At 39.6% G+C, this 15,205-nt stretch overlaps 1 long non-coding RNA gene across 1 annotated transcript; it reads left to right on the top strand.

Moving 5' to 3' along the window:
* The first annotated feature begins 6 nt into the window (after positions 1-6).
* LOC108445788 lies at positions 7-13,785 on the top strand. The gene is made up of 3 exons (XR_001860764.1): positions 7-118; positions 4,728-4,803; positions 10,554-13,785. It is a non-coding gene; the product is annotated as an uncharacterized LOC108445788 (long non-coding RNA).
* The last annotated feature ends 1,420 nt before the right edge of the window (positions 13,786-15,205 follow it).

Genomic DNA, 15,205 nt, shown 5'->3' with positions numbered 1-15,205 from the left:
GCTCCCCGCCGTGCGCGGACCTCGGCCTCGCCTCAGCAGCCTCCCCGGCAGGGACCGGGATACCCTCCCCGCCGGACAGCATCCGCGGAAATGAATCCGAGAAGAAATTGGCGGAGCAGTAAGTTCAGGGGGCAAGAGAGAAAGCAATAGCAGAGGGAATATCAGCGTGGGCCAGTTTTCTGAGAAAAACGTTTCTAGCAAGGCCAGCTTCTTTGGGGCTGATCGTGCCTCGCTGGACCACAGTTGGTATTGAAACCCCGGCTAATTGTGATTACCTCAACAAGTGCTGTTTTCTTCTCCCGTCAGATTGTCAGTGATGCATAGAAAAGCACTTCTAAAGCTTGCCTGTTCCAGCCTGCTGGTGTGGCTGTTGGCTGGTTTGAGAGTAAAAGCGTAGAACCCAGATAAAAGTCGTGTACTTTTGCAGTTCAGTGTTATAAACACTAGCAGAACAGTAATTAGCAATTATTAGGCTCTGCCAGCAAAAGCCTAAACAACATGAGCAATGTGATTCAAACACAATGATCCTTCTCTGCAGGCTGAACCAGTCACTGCATATGTGTGCTGCAAATTAGCACGACGGAGATGCACACTCGAAGCTCGTCAGCTGTTCGGAAGCAGTCATGCTACATTGGCGTTTAATTCCATCACAACAAACACTCATCACTCCAGCTAGTTAGACAGCTTTTCAGAAGCACCTAAAACTGTTTATAAACTCTATGAGGGCTTGCCATGGTGCTCCACACAGGCTTGCTGCACCAAGCCAAACTGCACTGCTGCACTCTTCAGGCGTACATACCATCTCAGCCTTACCAGGTGTGGGGAAAGGGACGATACCACACCTCTGGGCATCCAGAGGCAGAGCCGTGCCTCCAGATCACTGATACAGTGCAGTTCTTGGAATTTACTTGCAGTGAAGAAAAGGATGTGAAATGCAAGTTCTGTGAGTGCTTTTGGAGGCAAAGTTGTTAATCGTGAAGAATGGCAAGTTAAGAATATCTCGCATCACTGGAGAGTGGGAGATGGTAACAGCCTCATCCTGAGCATGAGTAGGAAGCACTGCTTTCTGGCCTAGTCCCAGCTCTGCACAGAAACACTTCCATCCACTCTTCTACTAACATTGTTTTAAAGGGTGAAAAATGACACCATATGGAGACGCTAGGCAGAGAGTGGGAGTCTCTTGTGCCAGCCATTGTGCTTTTAACAGAAAACTCCCATTGTACCTAGTACTTGGGAAGGGGCATTTCAGTTGGGAAACACAGTGAGAACTAGAAAGTAAACATATGAAAATTATAAATGTCATAACTTTAAATTATTTTTATAAAATTAAGAATATTTTTTTAATGTTACCAAATAACTGGAATTCAGTGGTTACATTTCAGGATCTAACATTTGCTGGCTATTTCAAAAGAGTACATTCCTGTCCACTACAAATTTTATGTGAAAATTATATCAATAAATAGTAAAAAATAAATAAATGGACATATAAATGTCCACCAAACTCAGTATGTGGGTCATGAGCTGGAGATACAGGAAGTCCCTCATTTTCAAGGATATTATACCCCTGCAGCTCTCACTGACTGTTGATTGAAGTGATAGTATGATGCCTGGCTGCAAATCAGCCCAAATAGTAGTTGAATGCCCTGACTCACCTATATTACTGTCTGTGTATTCTCACAGCTGAATCTGACACTTTTACTCCTGCTCACACTTCCTTCCTTCTCTTTTTCTTTTTTTTTTTTTTTTTTCTTCTAGAATATCTATATTCCTGGGAGTGGAAAATTTTATCTTTATTAAAACACCTTTGATGTGTGCCAGTGTCAATGGACTTTGTGTAAATTAAATGATGAAACTTCTTGGACAAAGAGAAATTAATTTAGAGCCTGCTCTTCGGTATATCATGTCATTTTTCTGGAGGAATCTAAATAATGCTTCGAAATTAGCTTCAGTGAGATGACTTCTGGTCTTAATAAATGGTAGCAAACAATAACAAATTATGTTTGCCTACAATGTATCACATTTTAGAATATTTTTATGTCTTTATGAGATCTATACACATAAGTCCAAACCCCATTTTTAAAATGAATAAATGTAATAGGCTAAGCACTTCTTTTTATTCCACTTTGGAAAAAAAATTCTAACAATAACTTAAGGAAGTCGCCATTGTTGCAACTGCAAGAAATAATCAAATGCAGGAAGGAAAAAGACCTTTGTAGGTGCAATCCTAGTCCTTTTCTTTCATGCACTGTTATGACATTAGGTTGTAAATCACTATAGTTCTTACATAACATACAGCTGAATCTGCAAATTTAGAATTGCAATCTCATTCTGAAAGTCATTTAGTGAAATAAGTGGAAATATTCACTTCAGTAGGTCTTCAAGAATTTGATTCATACTTTAGTTGATACAACTTTTCAGAATTTTTTTCTGTTAAAAATCGGTAATATTTCAACAGCACAAAGGCATGTAAAGCATAGTAAAACCCCCTTGATAAATTGCTTACTGAAATAAAATAAAATGCTAGAAATAAAATTAAAACATTAGCAAAAATGTTTGATCTGGAGAATGCAAAAAACTAATTCCAGGAGAGGATGGCATGGATGCAGTGGAAGCAAATCAGAAACTGCAGTGGAAGCAAATCACTCTGTTTAGCACTTTGGTAATAAAATCACATTGAAAAACAAAATGTGAATATAATCAAACAAAAAAAGAAACCAAACAGCATTATGAATGCAAGTTTTTTCAAATAAGTAACACCAAAGAAATACCAAAATATTCTTAGAGCATTCGTTCATATTTCACTGGGGAAGAATTTGGGTATTTATAAAGTTCCCTATGGTGCTACGTCAATACTTTTACATGAAATATTTGTTGATATTATCTTGTGCAGGACAGAAAACACAAACATACTTATGAATAGGAAAGGCTCCACAGAAGGTTTGGTTAATCACCCACAAATGATCAGGGACTGTGTAGCTCAGTAAGAAATTAAGCCAGAAACTAAAAATCAGAGCCCTCATTTGAAATCTAATCTGGGCTACACTACTGCAGGTCAGCTGGTGAAGACATTTAAATCCAAGCTGTGTGAAATCAACAGGCAATGAAAAATTGCATGGACATTAAAGCAATGGTAACTTTTAAAAAGAGTGCAAGATGGCCATGTAAGTGTAAGACATAAAGGAAGCAAACAAAAAAATCTGTTATTGTATTATCTTTTAAAAACCTGATTTTTTCCTTGATTAGGAAATATTTTGTCAGCTTCTGAAGGTAAAAATGTACGCAAGACATAGGCAATAAGTTACAAGCAAGGGAAGATGCAAACATCTAACAAGGAAAGAATCAGGACAGAAAAATATCAATAAGCCATATCTCTTTGTCTGAATTACAGGAACCATTTAATTTCATTTCACACAAACCAATAAAATAAAGAAGGATTAACAGCATTGTTCTTATTAGTTAAGTATTATTACTCTTCCAACCACAGTAGATATAGATTGAATAGCTAAATTTTTGTGTGTTTCAAACATAACATAGATTATCCATGTTTCGTAGATTCACTCTTCCAAATCAACTCTCTCCAGGCTCATGAATTTACAACTTCAGTTTTCTTTCTTAATAGATGATCAACAGATGAGGTTTCCTACAATGTCCAAGAGTTCTTCTTTATAAAAGTACACAAAGCTTAATTGGACACAATGCCATTACTCTGATAGTATACTTCTCAAACACTGTTCATTAAAGCATGCCAGGGTTTTGTCCCCATATTCCAAAGAAAACAAGGTCTGTGTTCTTCCCATAGTACCTTACTAACAAGCATTTTTTTTGTTTGTCTTAGCTGATGAGAGCCTTTTCTGACAGGATGCTTTTGATAAGATTATTGCTGAGCTCTGTCCTGTCTGTTCCCAAAGATACTTATTTACTTCCAGTCCATGTTCTACGAGGAGTGCTATTAATCCTGCTGTTCTGCGTGAATGTTGTGCCTTGTCCATTATAATTACATATTTGAAAAATGCAGGACAATGCAATAATGAATCTTGCCCTTGTGGTTTACCACCAGCAGTAAGCTAGTAAATTTTTTTTAATTGCTCCATTAGTTATGAAGAGGGAGCATGGACTGGTTCTTTTCAAGCTTCAAGTCTCCTTTTATTTTGGTTTTTCCAGAAGTTGAGTAAGTAGTTAGATCCCTCATTTACTGAATTCTGCCTAGTCTGGATAATAAATAGGTCTTTAAGAATCACATCTAAAATTAATTTTCAGCCACCTTCATGTCTTTAAGTAGCAGTTTTTAGCTACATTTTGTAGCAGCAGCCGCTTCATCATAACAACTAAGAAATACCAGAAAAATACCTGCAGACAAGACACAGTGTTTGGCCTATAAATGTAGCACCAGTTTTCAGCTAGGGCACCTAGCAGCAAAGAATAACCTGGATCAACTTCAGAGGTGGTGGAGCACCTCATACAGTTGCTCTGCTTATACACGTGATGCAATGTCTAGGCATTGGTGTCTTAGTAGGCCAGAAGTCCTGAAAGTGGACTTTACACATCTTCAGGTTGTTTCTTGTGCAGACAAGAGGCATGCCCACATATGCATGTGTTTGTGTGCAAACAGTAGAACAAGAAGCCTTCCTTAGGTGTGCAGCTAACTTAGATTTTTGAATCAAAAATTTTAATCAGAAGAACAGTTGGGCTAAATTGCTCATATTCTGTCCCATGCCTCCTTGAAACAGATGATGAGCTACTAAGCTGCACAGATGTCAACATGGCCACATCCCCAACTCCGAGGAAACAGAGCACAGCAAAAAAGTAAGCATCATTTGTTCTTCATTAAATCAATGAGTGCTCCTTCTGATCTGTCCCTTGGTAAGCAGTTCCCTGCAATACCGTATCGGCAATATTGTCATAAAGAAAGCACTGCAGCAACCGTAATCCTATATGTAATGAAGCTGTAATTAACCAAACAGATGAAACATATCACTAGGCCCACATTAAGTCATCTGAAATAAATGAATAACAATATGTGCAGGTAGAGAGTGTACAGAGTAAGAACACATCACACTTATATATACACGTTGAAAAATTCTTACTCAGTTTTCAGTTCTGTGCTGTAATTCCAGTTGTAGCTAAGTGACTGTTTCATATTTACTTTTATTTTTAATCCCAGTAGAGATGTTTGTAAGTATTTTAATCTTTAGATATTTTTATCATACTGTCTTTGTCTCATTGTGATACACAAGCAGCTAACACAAACCAATGCATACCTTCTAAAGAAAATTCTGGCTCTTGAGACTATTAGGCCTGAGAATCAGTCATAGGCCATTTTTCTTGACTTGCTGAAAAAAACATCTTAGGACACTAGAAATGCCATCCAGAGGGACCCGGGCAAGCTTGAGAAGTGGACCCAAGGGAATCTCATGAGATTTAACAAGGCCAAATGCAAGGTGCTGCACCCGGGTCAGGGCAACCCCTGGTGTCAACACCTGGTGGTGAATAGATGGAGAGCAGCCCTGCCCAGAAGGACTTGGGTCCTTGGGATGAGAGGCTGGACCTGACCCAGTCCAGAAAGCCAAACATGTCCTGGGCTACATCCAAAGCAGTGTGGGCAGCAGGGCCAGGGAGGGGATTCTGCCCCTCTGCTCTGCTCTGGTGAGACCCCACCTGCAGTGCTGCATCCAGCTCTGGGGTACCAGCACAGGAAAGATATGGACCTGTTGGAGAGAGTCCAGAGAGTCCAGAGGAGGCCACCAAGTTGATCAGAGGGAGCACCTCTGCTGTGAGGGAAGACTGAGAGAATTGGTATTGCTCAGCCCAGAGAAGAGAAGTCTTTGGGGTGACCTAATTGCAGCCTTCCAACACCTGAAGGGAGCCTACAAGAAAGATGGAGAGAGATTGTTCACAAGAGCATGCACTGACAGGACAAGGGGAAGTGGCTTCAAACTGAGAGTAGATTTAAATTAGATATTGGAAAGAAATTCTTTACTGTGAGGGTGGTGAGGTGCTGGCACAGGTTTCCCAGAGAAGTTGTGAATGCCCCATCCCTGCAGATGTTCAAGGCCAGGTAGGATGGGGCTCTGAGCAACCTGGTCTAGTGGAAGGTCTCCCTGCCCATGGCAGGGGATTTAGAATCAGATGATCTTTAAGGTCCTTTCCATCCCAAACCATTCTATGATTCTCTGATTCTGCTCTGCTTTTCTTTTGTGGAAACATAGGTTGTTTAGTAAGGACAAAACATTACAGACAACTTATGCTGGGAGATGTGTTGGGAAGGAAATACTAGATGAAACTGCAGAACCTTCAATGTACCCTTTTTTAGGGACTTCATTACAGTGCAAATAACATTCAGAGATTCAAATTACCAGTGCAGTCAGCATGAAACAGCCGAAGTTTCATAACGAATTATATTAGAATATGAGCTTTAAAGAACAAACAGATCTCCCAGGTTTGCAGCAGTCGCTGAAGCAGTGAATTCTGGCTCAGTGATGTACCATTAACTCTTAACCTCTGTCATAATAATTTCTTGCCCAGATACTTGTGTTTCAATTACCACAAATCTGTGTGAAGTTTGGGCACCAACTATTCTTTCTGTACTATTGAATATCCAATAACTGTAAATCCTGTGCCCAGTTGTTCATGTTGCTGTCCATGGTTTAGAGGCTACCCCATTTGTGCCTATTTGGTGTACTGAGAAGAATTATCTGCCACCCTTGACAAAGATTAGCAACAATTCACAGTTGTTGCGATCTATTCCCAGTGGTCCTTACTGAAAGAATAATGCTAAGACACTAAAGCCAAGTCCATGTCTCCACAAGATTGAAAATTAACATGGGTTTGACCTAATTGCAGAAAGATAATTTCTGAGAGTTTTGAATGGGTCAAAAAGGCCAGACGATGGACAAAAGAAATAATGCAAGAGTGACTGGTGCACTCAAATGTTTCAGATAAAATAAGATGATCCTTGAACATCTTGATTTTGACCTGTTATTTTGGATGTTTATGTGAATAAAGCATCCAAATCCCTCTCCCTCCATTCTGAGTTCACGTTGTATGTTTTTTTTCTTTCCACTAGTTATGTAAAGATTAACAGCTTCACTAAAAACCTTGCAATAATTATCACCTAGTAATTCTATGTACTCCTCCATGTACCAGATCCCAGGTAAGCACTGAGCCAGGGACCTCAATCACAAGAACATGTGCCTTGAGTTCTCTAGCCTTGACGTTCAAGCTGGAAAGAAAGAAGCCTTTGTTATTCAGCATACATCATGCCCTCCTTAAGTGGACTGTTCTACACTCCCAGGTTCCCAGTACTGCATTTCCATCCCCTTGCCGAGTAAGAGAAGCTGAAACAGGGAGAGCATCCAAGCCACAACTTGGCATCACCCACACTGCTTTTACTTTGTAGATTCCTTTCTGTTAATTAAATAACCAGTACACTTCTCTCAGTTATCAAGATGATTCATTCCCGTGTAGGAATCTCGTTTTTGTCCATCATTTGTATGACTGGGCTTGAGTTATAACAGAGTTTGTACAGAAAGTGAGGAATTGACTGCCACAGCCTTTCCAGTGGCTGAAGTGAAGTCATACAATTAATGAAATTGGCTTATTTTAATTGATTAGGAATCGCAGTTTGGACTAACTTCAAGGCTTAAACTAGAGAGAAAAAGAAAAAAGAACGATTTTTTCTGGTTCTACAAAAACAAAATAGATAAGAAACAAGTCCCCCTGCTCCACTGACTATAAAAACCCCAAAAACTAGTTCTGGTCTTCCACTGCAGAAACAATGATTACTTGCCTCTTCTCCATAGCTTCTGCTTCTTTGCTGCAGGGCCTCTCAGGTATTTTCCCCAAAAATGTGACAAAGTGACTCACAAAAATGTTGTGGGATTATCAAGCTTTATTTTTCCATAACCTCTTCTATACCTGCATGAGGGACTCAATGCACCTCAGAAGGCAAAGCAGGGTGAAGTGGGCGAAGTTCCTGTGTGCTTCTTCTAAGCTTTCACTGCATTGTAGGCAAGGCAGAGCATCATAAAAGCAGGCAGCAGATTCCTGTCAGAACACAGTATTTTTTTTAAGAGGCTCCAGTCTTTAGCCTTTTAGCATTTAGAAATGCAATAAATGTAAATGCCCCACAAGAGGTAGAGCAGAATATCAATGAGAAAAGAATGAATCTTGAGCACTGTTCAAACTCCTCAACTCATCCTTTTCTGAGGAGCCTAAAGGGGCCATCAGTATTGCCTAGACAGTACTTTGTAATATTACATAATCTCTGGGATTCTGTGACACATGGTTTCTTTGAAGCACTGGCTAGCTCATTTCATTCACTCCTGTCCAGATTTTAGCCAAAAGTTAGAGGTTTTATTTCCTATTCTGTCTCCAGCATATATACCTGCAACAATCACCTTTATCCCAGAGAGCAATTGAGCTACTTTTGAGTACAAAACAGAAATTAGCTAGTTCTCATGGATATGCTTATGCCAGAGTTTTAATATCCAACTACTGCAGGGATTCACAACCACTTCCACCTGCAATTTGAAAACCATGCCTTTTTTTCCACACACTGTAATCACATTTCTCTGTTCTATTGTAGTCATGTGTGCAATATTTGAACCACCACTCCTTGCACCCAAAAATAAATTTAGGCAAAAAAGTGTTTTTTACAACCCACTGGTGCTTTATACAGTCCAAAGACACAGTATTCAGCAAATTTGTAAGCATCTTTCCAGTTTTTCCAATGGAAGTAGCCTTCCTCTGTTTTGTGTTCAAGGGTGATGTCATGAAGCCAAATCCATACTATATTGTTAGTATAGCTCTTTATGATTTATGATCTTTCATGATTTACATCAAAGTGCTGCAGTATAGGAGGCTGTGGAGATCCCTAAGGTGGAACAAAATCAACTTTGAACAAAATTAACTTCCTCAGTTCCTGTAAGCAACTTGCATTGAAAACAAGAAAAAAAAGTAAATATTGGGTAATAATACCCTTCTCACCCAGCTTTAGATTTATCCAGGAGAGAAATAGGATCATAGAATGGGTTGGAAAGAACCTTAAAGATCATCTCGTTCCAAACTCCCTGCCATGTGCAGGGATATTTTTCCCTAGATCAAGTTGCTCAGAGCCCCATCCAGCCTGGCCTTGAACACTGCCAGGGGTGAGCATCCACAGCTTCTCTGGGAAACCAGTTTCAGAGCCTCACAACTCTCACAGCAAAGAATTCCTCCATAACATCTAATCTGCACTGCCCATTCCTCCTTGTCCTATCACTACATGCCCTTGTCAAAAGTCCCCCCCAGCTCTCTTGTGAGCCCCCTTCAGGAACTGGAAAGCTGCTACAAGGTCTCCGTGGAGCCTTCTGTTCTCTGGGCTGAGCAACCCCGACTCTCTCAGCCTTTCCTCATAGGAGAGGGATTCCAGTCCTCTGGTCAGCTTGGTGGCTCTCCTCTCTATGCTCTCCAACAGGTCCATGTCCATTTCATGCCAGAGGCACCAGAGCTGAATGAAGAGACTGCTCCAGGTGGAGTCTCCCCAGAGCAGAGCAGAGGGGCAGAATCCCCTCCCTCTCCCTGCTGGCCACGCTGTTTTGGATGCAGCCCTGGACACGGCTGGCTTTCTGTGCTGTGAATGCACATTGACAGACTTCATACGCAGTTTTGTGTCCATCAATACCCCAAATCCTTCTCTGCAGGGCTTCTCTCAATCCACTCATTTCCCAGTCTGAATTCAGGTTTGGGTTTGCCCCAAACCATGTTGAACTTCATGAGGTTCACACAGACCCACCTCTCAAGCCTCTCACTGTGCACCTGTATAGCATCTCTTCCCTCTAAAGTATCGACTACATCATTCAGCTTGGTGTCATCTGCAGACTCATGAGGGTTCATCTAAGCTATCTCTGTATCTCTCTATTTAATTAACTAAAAGATAGACCTACTTTTAAAGCAGAAGTTAGCTGACTCATCTGTTTTCAGATTATAGGATTGCCTTTCATTCTCTAAAAGATAACCAGATTGTCACCTTAGATGTGGACTCTTTAGTAAGTAAATGCCTAAAATTAGGTGACAATAATGATGCTGGGGACAGAGTAGAGCAGAAGACTGCATGGGTAGGGGGAGGAAAGTACATTTGTTTATTGTATTAAAAATACAAAAGATGTGCAGAAGACAGATTTTCACAACAGGACAGATATAGACAGATATTTTCACTTCTTACTTACTGAAGGTTGTATAATTAAACCAGTCATTGACACTCACATAGCAGATAATGTTAGGTTTTCAAGACACAGACTTCACAGCTTACCTGATAAGTCCACAGGATTTTCCCAATGCTATTTTTTCCCTAGAGAGACTCTGAAAACTGCTATAAAGAGATTATTTAATTCATTACAAAAATAGCCTGAAAATCTCAAAATTATGGAGGGGAAAAAGAGAGACTGAAGAGCTAATTATAGAAATAGCTGGAGGCAGAAGCCTTTTAATTTGAATTGTTTTTTTTATAATACTTGGAGAATCCTTGTAATCTGAAATTTCCTCCCCCTTTTTCATTAATACTTCTTTTTTTTTAGTTTGCCTCTATTTCAGATACTCTTCATAACTTGCCATTTGAAGACTGCAGCTACTTGTTGAAAAACTCACTTGTTTGATGCTTTTTAACTTGTAAGTGACCTTTATTTTTTGACAAGTAACAAGTTTAGAGGGGCAAGTCTTGAAGGTTGCTTTCTAGATGAAAAAATCTTGAAATAAGACCATAACTTAAAAATTTATGATACTTTTGGAAGAAAAAATCTCTTTCTGATCATGTCTTTTCCTCATGGCTTGAAAAAAAGATCATTTGTGCATTTGTTATGTTTGCAACATAACCTCTTTGCCAGCAATGCCACATTCACTGCAATCTGTCAATTTGTCTTTTATATATAGCAGCAATTTACACTGAGGTTTTGCTAAACTGCCAAAACAATACCTAAAAATCAATAAAAAACCTGCTGGTATAAACATTCAGCATTTTAAAATAATACTTTTGCTGGGAAATTTTTAAAAAATATTTTCTAAAGGAAATATTACGTGGGAGTGACAAAGGTAAACTAAGAGAAGGAAAGAGAGATCTGGTTAGCATGGAAGGTATCCCCTCCCAGTTAAACAGAGGCATGCTTAGCTGAAGTCCCAATGAGACTTCCCTAAGATGTGTACGCAAACAGCAAAAGTGGACACTAATTAAGTATCTATAATATTTTGTCAAAAGGTACACACACCATATTTTATAGGTAGGTTGTTAGAACAAAGGATAGCATTGGAAAAATGAGGCAGGGTTTCAGTACATTTAAAGTGTCTGTAACTTTGTGTAGAAGGTTTCATTTTTTAAGTATGCCAGTCTGGACATCCAATATAAGGGAATATCTTGTCCTGAAGACTTGAAGGACCTTCTAAAAAGATTTTAAACTTTCAGGGATGCAGTCCTTGATCAGCACATTAACTAAAATGTATTACTGACATTCTGCCCTGAACTCTGCTTCTACTACTTCTTGGTCTATACTTCTTAAATTAAGCATCCATATTAAAAGTAAGATCCAATTTAAGAATCCCTATTTTTGTGCATGGTTTCATTTACAAACTGAATTTTAATATTAGTGAGAAAGTCAGACCTGCCATAGAGGAGAGAGAAGCTGTGCAGAGTCACTTTTATCTCATAAAATTTCATTTGGCTTCATGAAGTTAAATTCAAAAAACCAAAAATCAAAACCAAACCAAAACAAAAAAAGGCAGATCCTGCAGGTTCTGCAATAAATTACTTCAAGCATTAAAAACCAATTCTTTATTTTCTTTTGAAGAAGAACAATGACAAAGAACAAGAAGACTTGCCTTAGGCCTGCTATAAAGAGAAGTGCTTAAATGCGCCTTTCCATCTGTTGTTTGGTCTTTTAGAGCCCCCTAGGGTCTCCAGAACTGCTCAAAGTGGTACTGCCCTGCACTTCCCTCTGCCATAATGCTTTAAAATTGGAAACTGACCCTGGACCACAGGTCACATAGCACAGTGCTGTCATCACACCATTCTCACTAATGTAATTTTAAATACTTCAGCAACACTAGTGAATACAAGACAAAATAGGCCATCTGCTCCCACATGTTGATGGAATGCCAAGAGTCTGAGCTGACAGTCAGAAATGAACAATTGAAGGAAGCACTTATGGCTTTCCCATTCAACATCCAAGACTTCAGACAGTGCCAAACTATAAATATCTTCAGTTCAAGCTGCTTAAGGTCAGTGCATTAGCATTAATGGTAAAAAAATCTTAGTGCATTAGACTCTCATATCATCACAATCAGTAGACATGTTTAGAAAGCCAAAAACAGTATAGAATAACTGCTGCAGAGAAATAAGTACTGAAACTGCATATTGCAGTTCTGTGCTCAAAGAATACTAGGCTAAAAATTTTGCAGCTTTGTTCTAACAGCTATCAACAAACCCTTATTTTAGATCACTTCCAAAATCTCAACATTGTGCTTTCAGAAGTTATTCATAGCATATGGGAAAAGACCAAGCACAGTTGTTATTCCATGGAGTACCTACAAAAAGCCCCAAATCCAAATCTTCCCAATTCCTATTCTGTGTGATCTCTCTACTACATTATTTTTAACATTACTTTTTTCATGTTTAGATAGTTTCAGTTATGCCACTGTACAAAGAGGCTAAAAAAGTACATCATATCAGATACACAACTTGTATTAATCATTCAAGGAGCAGTCTTTCACATACATTTTCAAAGCAGTGATTGACAAATTCACAACCATGAAATATGTTTTCCCTTGTGTATTTCCTCCTGACCTTCATTCACTAAACTATTCTCTTACTGTCTTTTTCTCCTTGTTCTTTCATGACCATTCCTTTCCTGCATGTTTATCTTTTTGGTTCATTGCTACACTTCTGTCTTGATTCCCCTTGACAGCTGTTTTGCTCTCCAATTTACATGTTAGATTTTACTTCATCTGTATGCCATCTTTGATCTTTCTGTTTCTTTCCCTTCAGTCACAAGGATGCAGTAGGAAGTTACCTGTACCTGGGATGATACCATTCTTTCTCATGGTAGATAGAAAGGAAACTAGAAAAATTAATGTCCAAGTCATCAAACAAACTTAAAAATAATGGCCTATATTTATGGGTTCCCTGAGACATAAAGCAGTGGGATTAGTGACACCAAACACATTATCATCTAAAAGAGGTGGATTACTGTGGTGTCTGGTCTCATTCATACCATAGGTAGAATTTTCATGTATGATTACCAAGATATTTTTTTATTCTAAATATAAAAGCCAATGTATGGAGAGGCTTCAGTTATAAGGAAATTCACACATTGCCCTGCTTTCGGATGAGAGAAAGATTATTGAGAGATTTTGAATACTGCAAAATGGTTCCTTAATATAAGAAATAGCATTTTATCTCTGTAAAAGTGAGTAATTTCCAAACAGATGGTTTCCAAAGTGCCTCCCCTTTGATTAGTGCAGTGATCATAATTTGCATGAAGTTTCCAGAGAGAAAACTGAGAACAACAGAAAAATCCTTTGCTGGCTTTGAATCTTTTATGATCTAGTTATTAGTGGATAAGCACCTTTACTCCTCAGACGGACATAGAGAAAGAAAACATTTGGATTTGCCTTTTTAAACAATTATAGGAAGAATAGTTTTCCTTAATTTTTGTTCTCTGTATATTTACAAATTCTGCAGCAGTGTCCTGTGTTCAGATTTCAGCTTAAAACAGCTGGCTGAGTTAAGAGCAGTTGCAACATCATTAGCTAACCAAAAGGCACACTTCAAACATCCCTGGCACTCCAATATTTTTCTCCAGGAAAAAAGAAAATGAAACTGATGCACTAATTTTTAGGTATTTTGAAAACTGATCTGAAAGGAAGAAAAGTTCTTCAGATGCAAACAATTTTTTTTTCCTGGTAGAATAAAACATTTTGAAACTCTGTGTCACAAAGTACTTTTTAGCACTGCTGAAACAAAAGTAGGGTCTTGGTGGTTTTTGTTTTTTTTTTGATTTATTTATTTTGTTTTGGTTTTTGTTTGGTTTTTGGTTTTTTTTGGTTTTTTTTCTTGCATTTGTTTGGTTCTTTGTTTTAAATGAGATGATGCAGACACTATTTTAAGCACTCATTGAAACTGCACTTTGGGTGCTTCTTAATACAAAACTTCCTGGAGACAACAATTTTCCTATTGAATTTAAGAGTGATTTGTTCTTTCGTGAATTAGGACCTCACAGGGCATTTCTATGGGATGGTACACTTGCAGAAGGCACGTGAAAATTTTGTGATGCTCCTGCTAAACTTTTGCCATTTGTCTTGGGTTTGCATGGCAAGGTTTTGGTTGTGAGGGGTTCACAGGGGGCCACTTTTTGAGAAGCTGCCAGCACCTGTCCCTAGGTCTGACAGAGCCAGTGACAGCCCACTGGTGACAGTGGCAGCACCTCTGGGATAACTTGTTTAAGAAGTGGGGTGAGGGGGAGCACAGCAGGGAGTGAAATCAAACTGTGCAACAGCAACTGCAGCTGGAGAGAGGAGTGAGAGCATGTGAGAGAAGCAGCCCTGCAGACACCAAAATCAGTGGAGAAAAGGGGGAGGAGGTGCTCCAGGCACCAGAGCTGAGATTCCCCTGCAGCCCATAGTGCAGACTATGATGAGGCAGCTGTGCCCTTGCAGCCCATGTTGGTCCAGGGTGGAGGAGATACACTACTACAGCCCATGGAAAATCCCACTCCAGAGCAGGCAGATGCCCAAACAAAACTGTGACCCCATGGAAAGGAGCCCATGCTGGAGCAGGTTTGCTGGCAGGACTGTTGAGCCTGCAGGGAACCCATGCTGGAGCAGCCTGTTCCTGAAGGATGCCAAACCATGAGGGACACACACTGAGTGAGGAACTGCAGCCTCTGGTAAGGATCCAAGTTGGAGAAGTTCATAGAATTCATGTCTCCCACGGGAAGGACACCACACTGGAGCAAGGGAAGAGACTGAGGAGGAAGGAGCAGTAGAGATGAGTTTTGAACTAATCGCAACCTCCTTTTCCAGTGCACCTGTGCTGCTGTTGGGGAGGAGGTAGAGGAAAAACTGGAGAAAAGTTGAACCTGGGAAGAAGGGAGGGATGGGGTGAAGGTGTTTTAAGTTTTGTTTTTGTTCCTACTCTGACTTGATTGGCAATAAATTGTCAGTTTCCCTGAGCTGAGTCTGT

The sequence above is a fragment of the Corvus brachyrhynchos genome, unplaced genomic scaffold, assembly GCF_000691975.1.
Source record: "Corvus brachyrhynchos isolate BGI_N302 unplaced genomic scaffold, ASM69197v1 scaffold93, whole genome shotgun sequence".
NCBI lineage: Eukaryota > Metazoa > Chordata > Aves > Passeriformes > Corvidae > Corvus > Corvus brachyrhynchos.
This window is presented reverse-complemented; position numbering and strand designations above follow the sequence as displayed.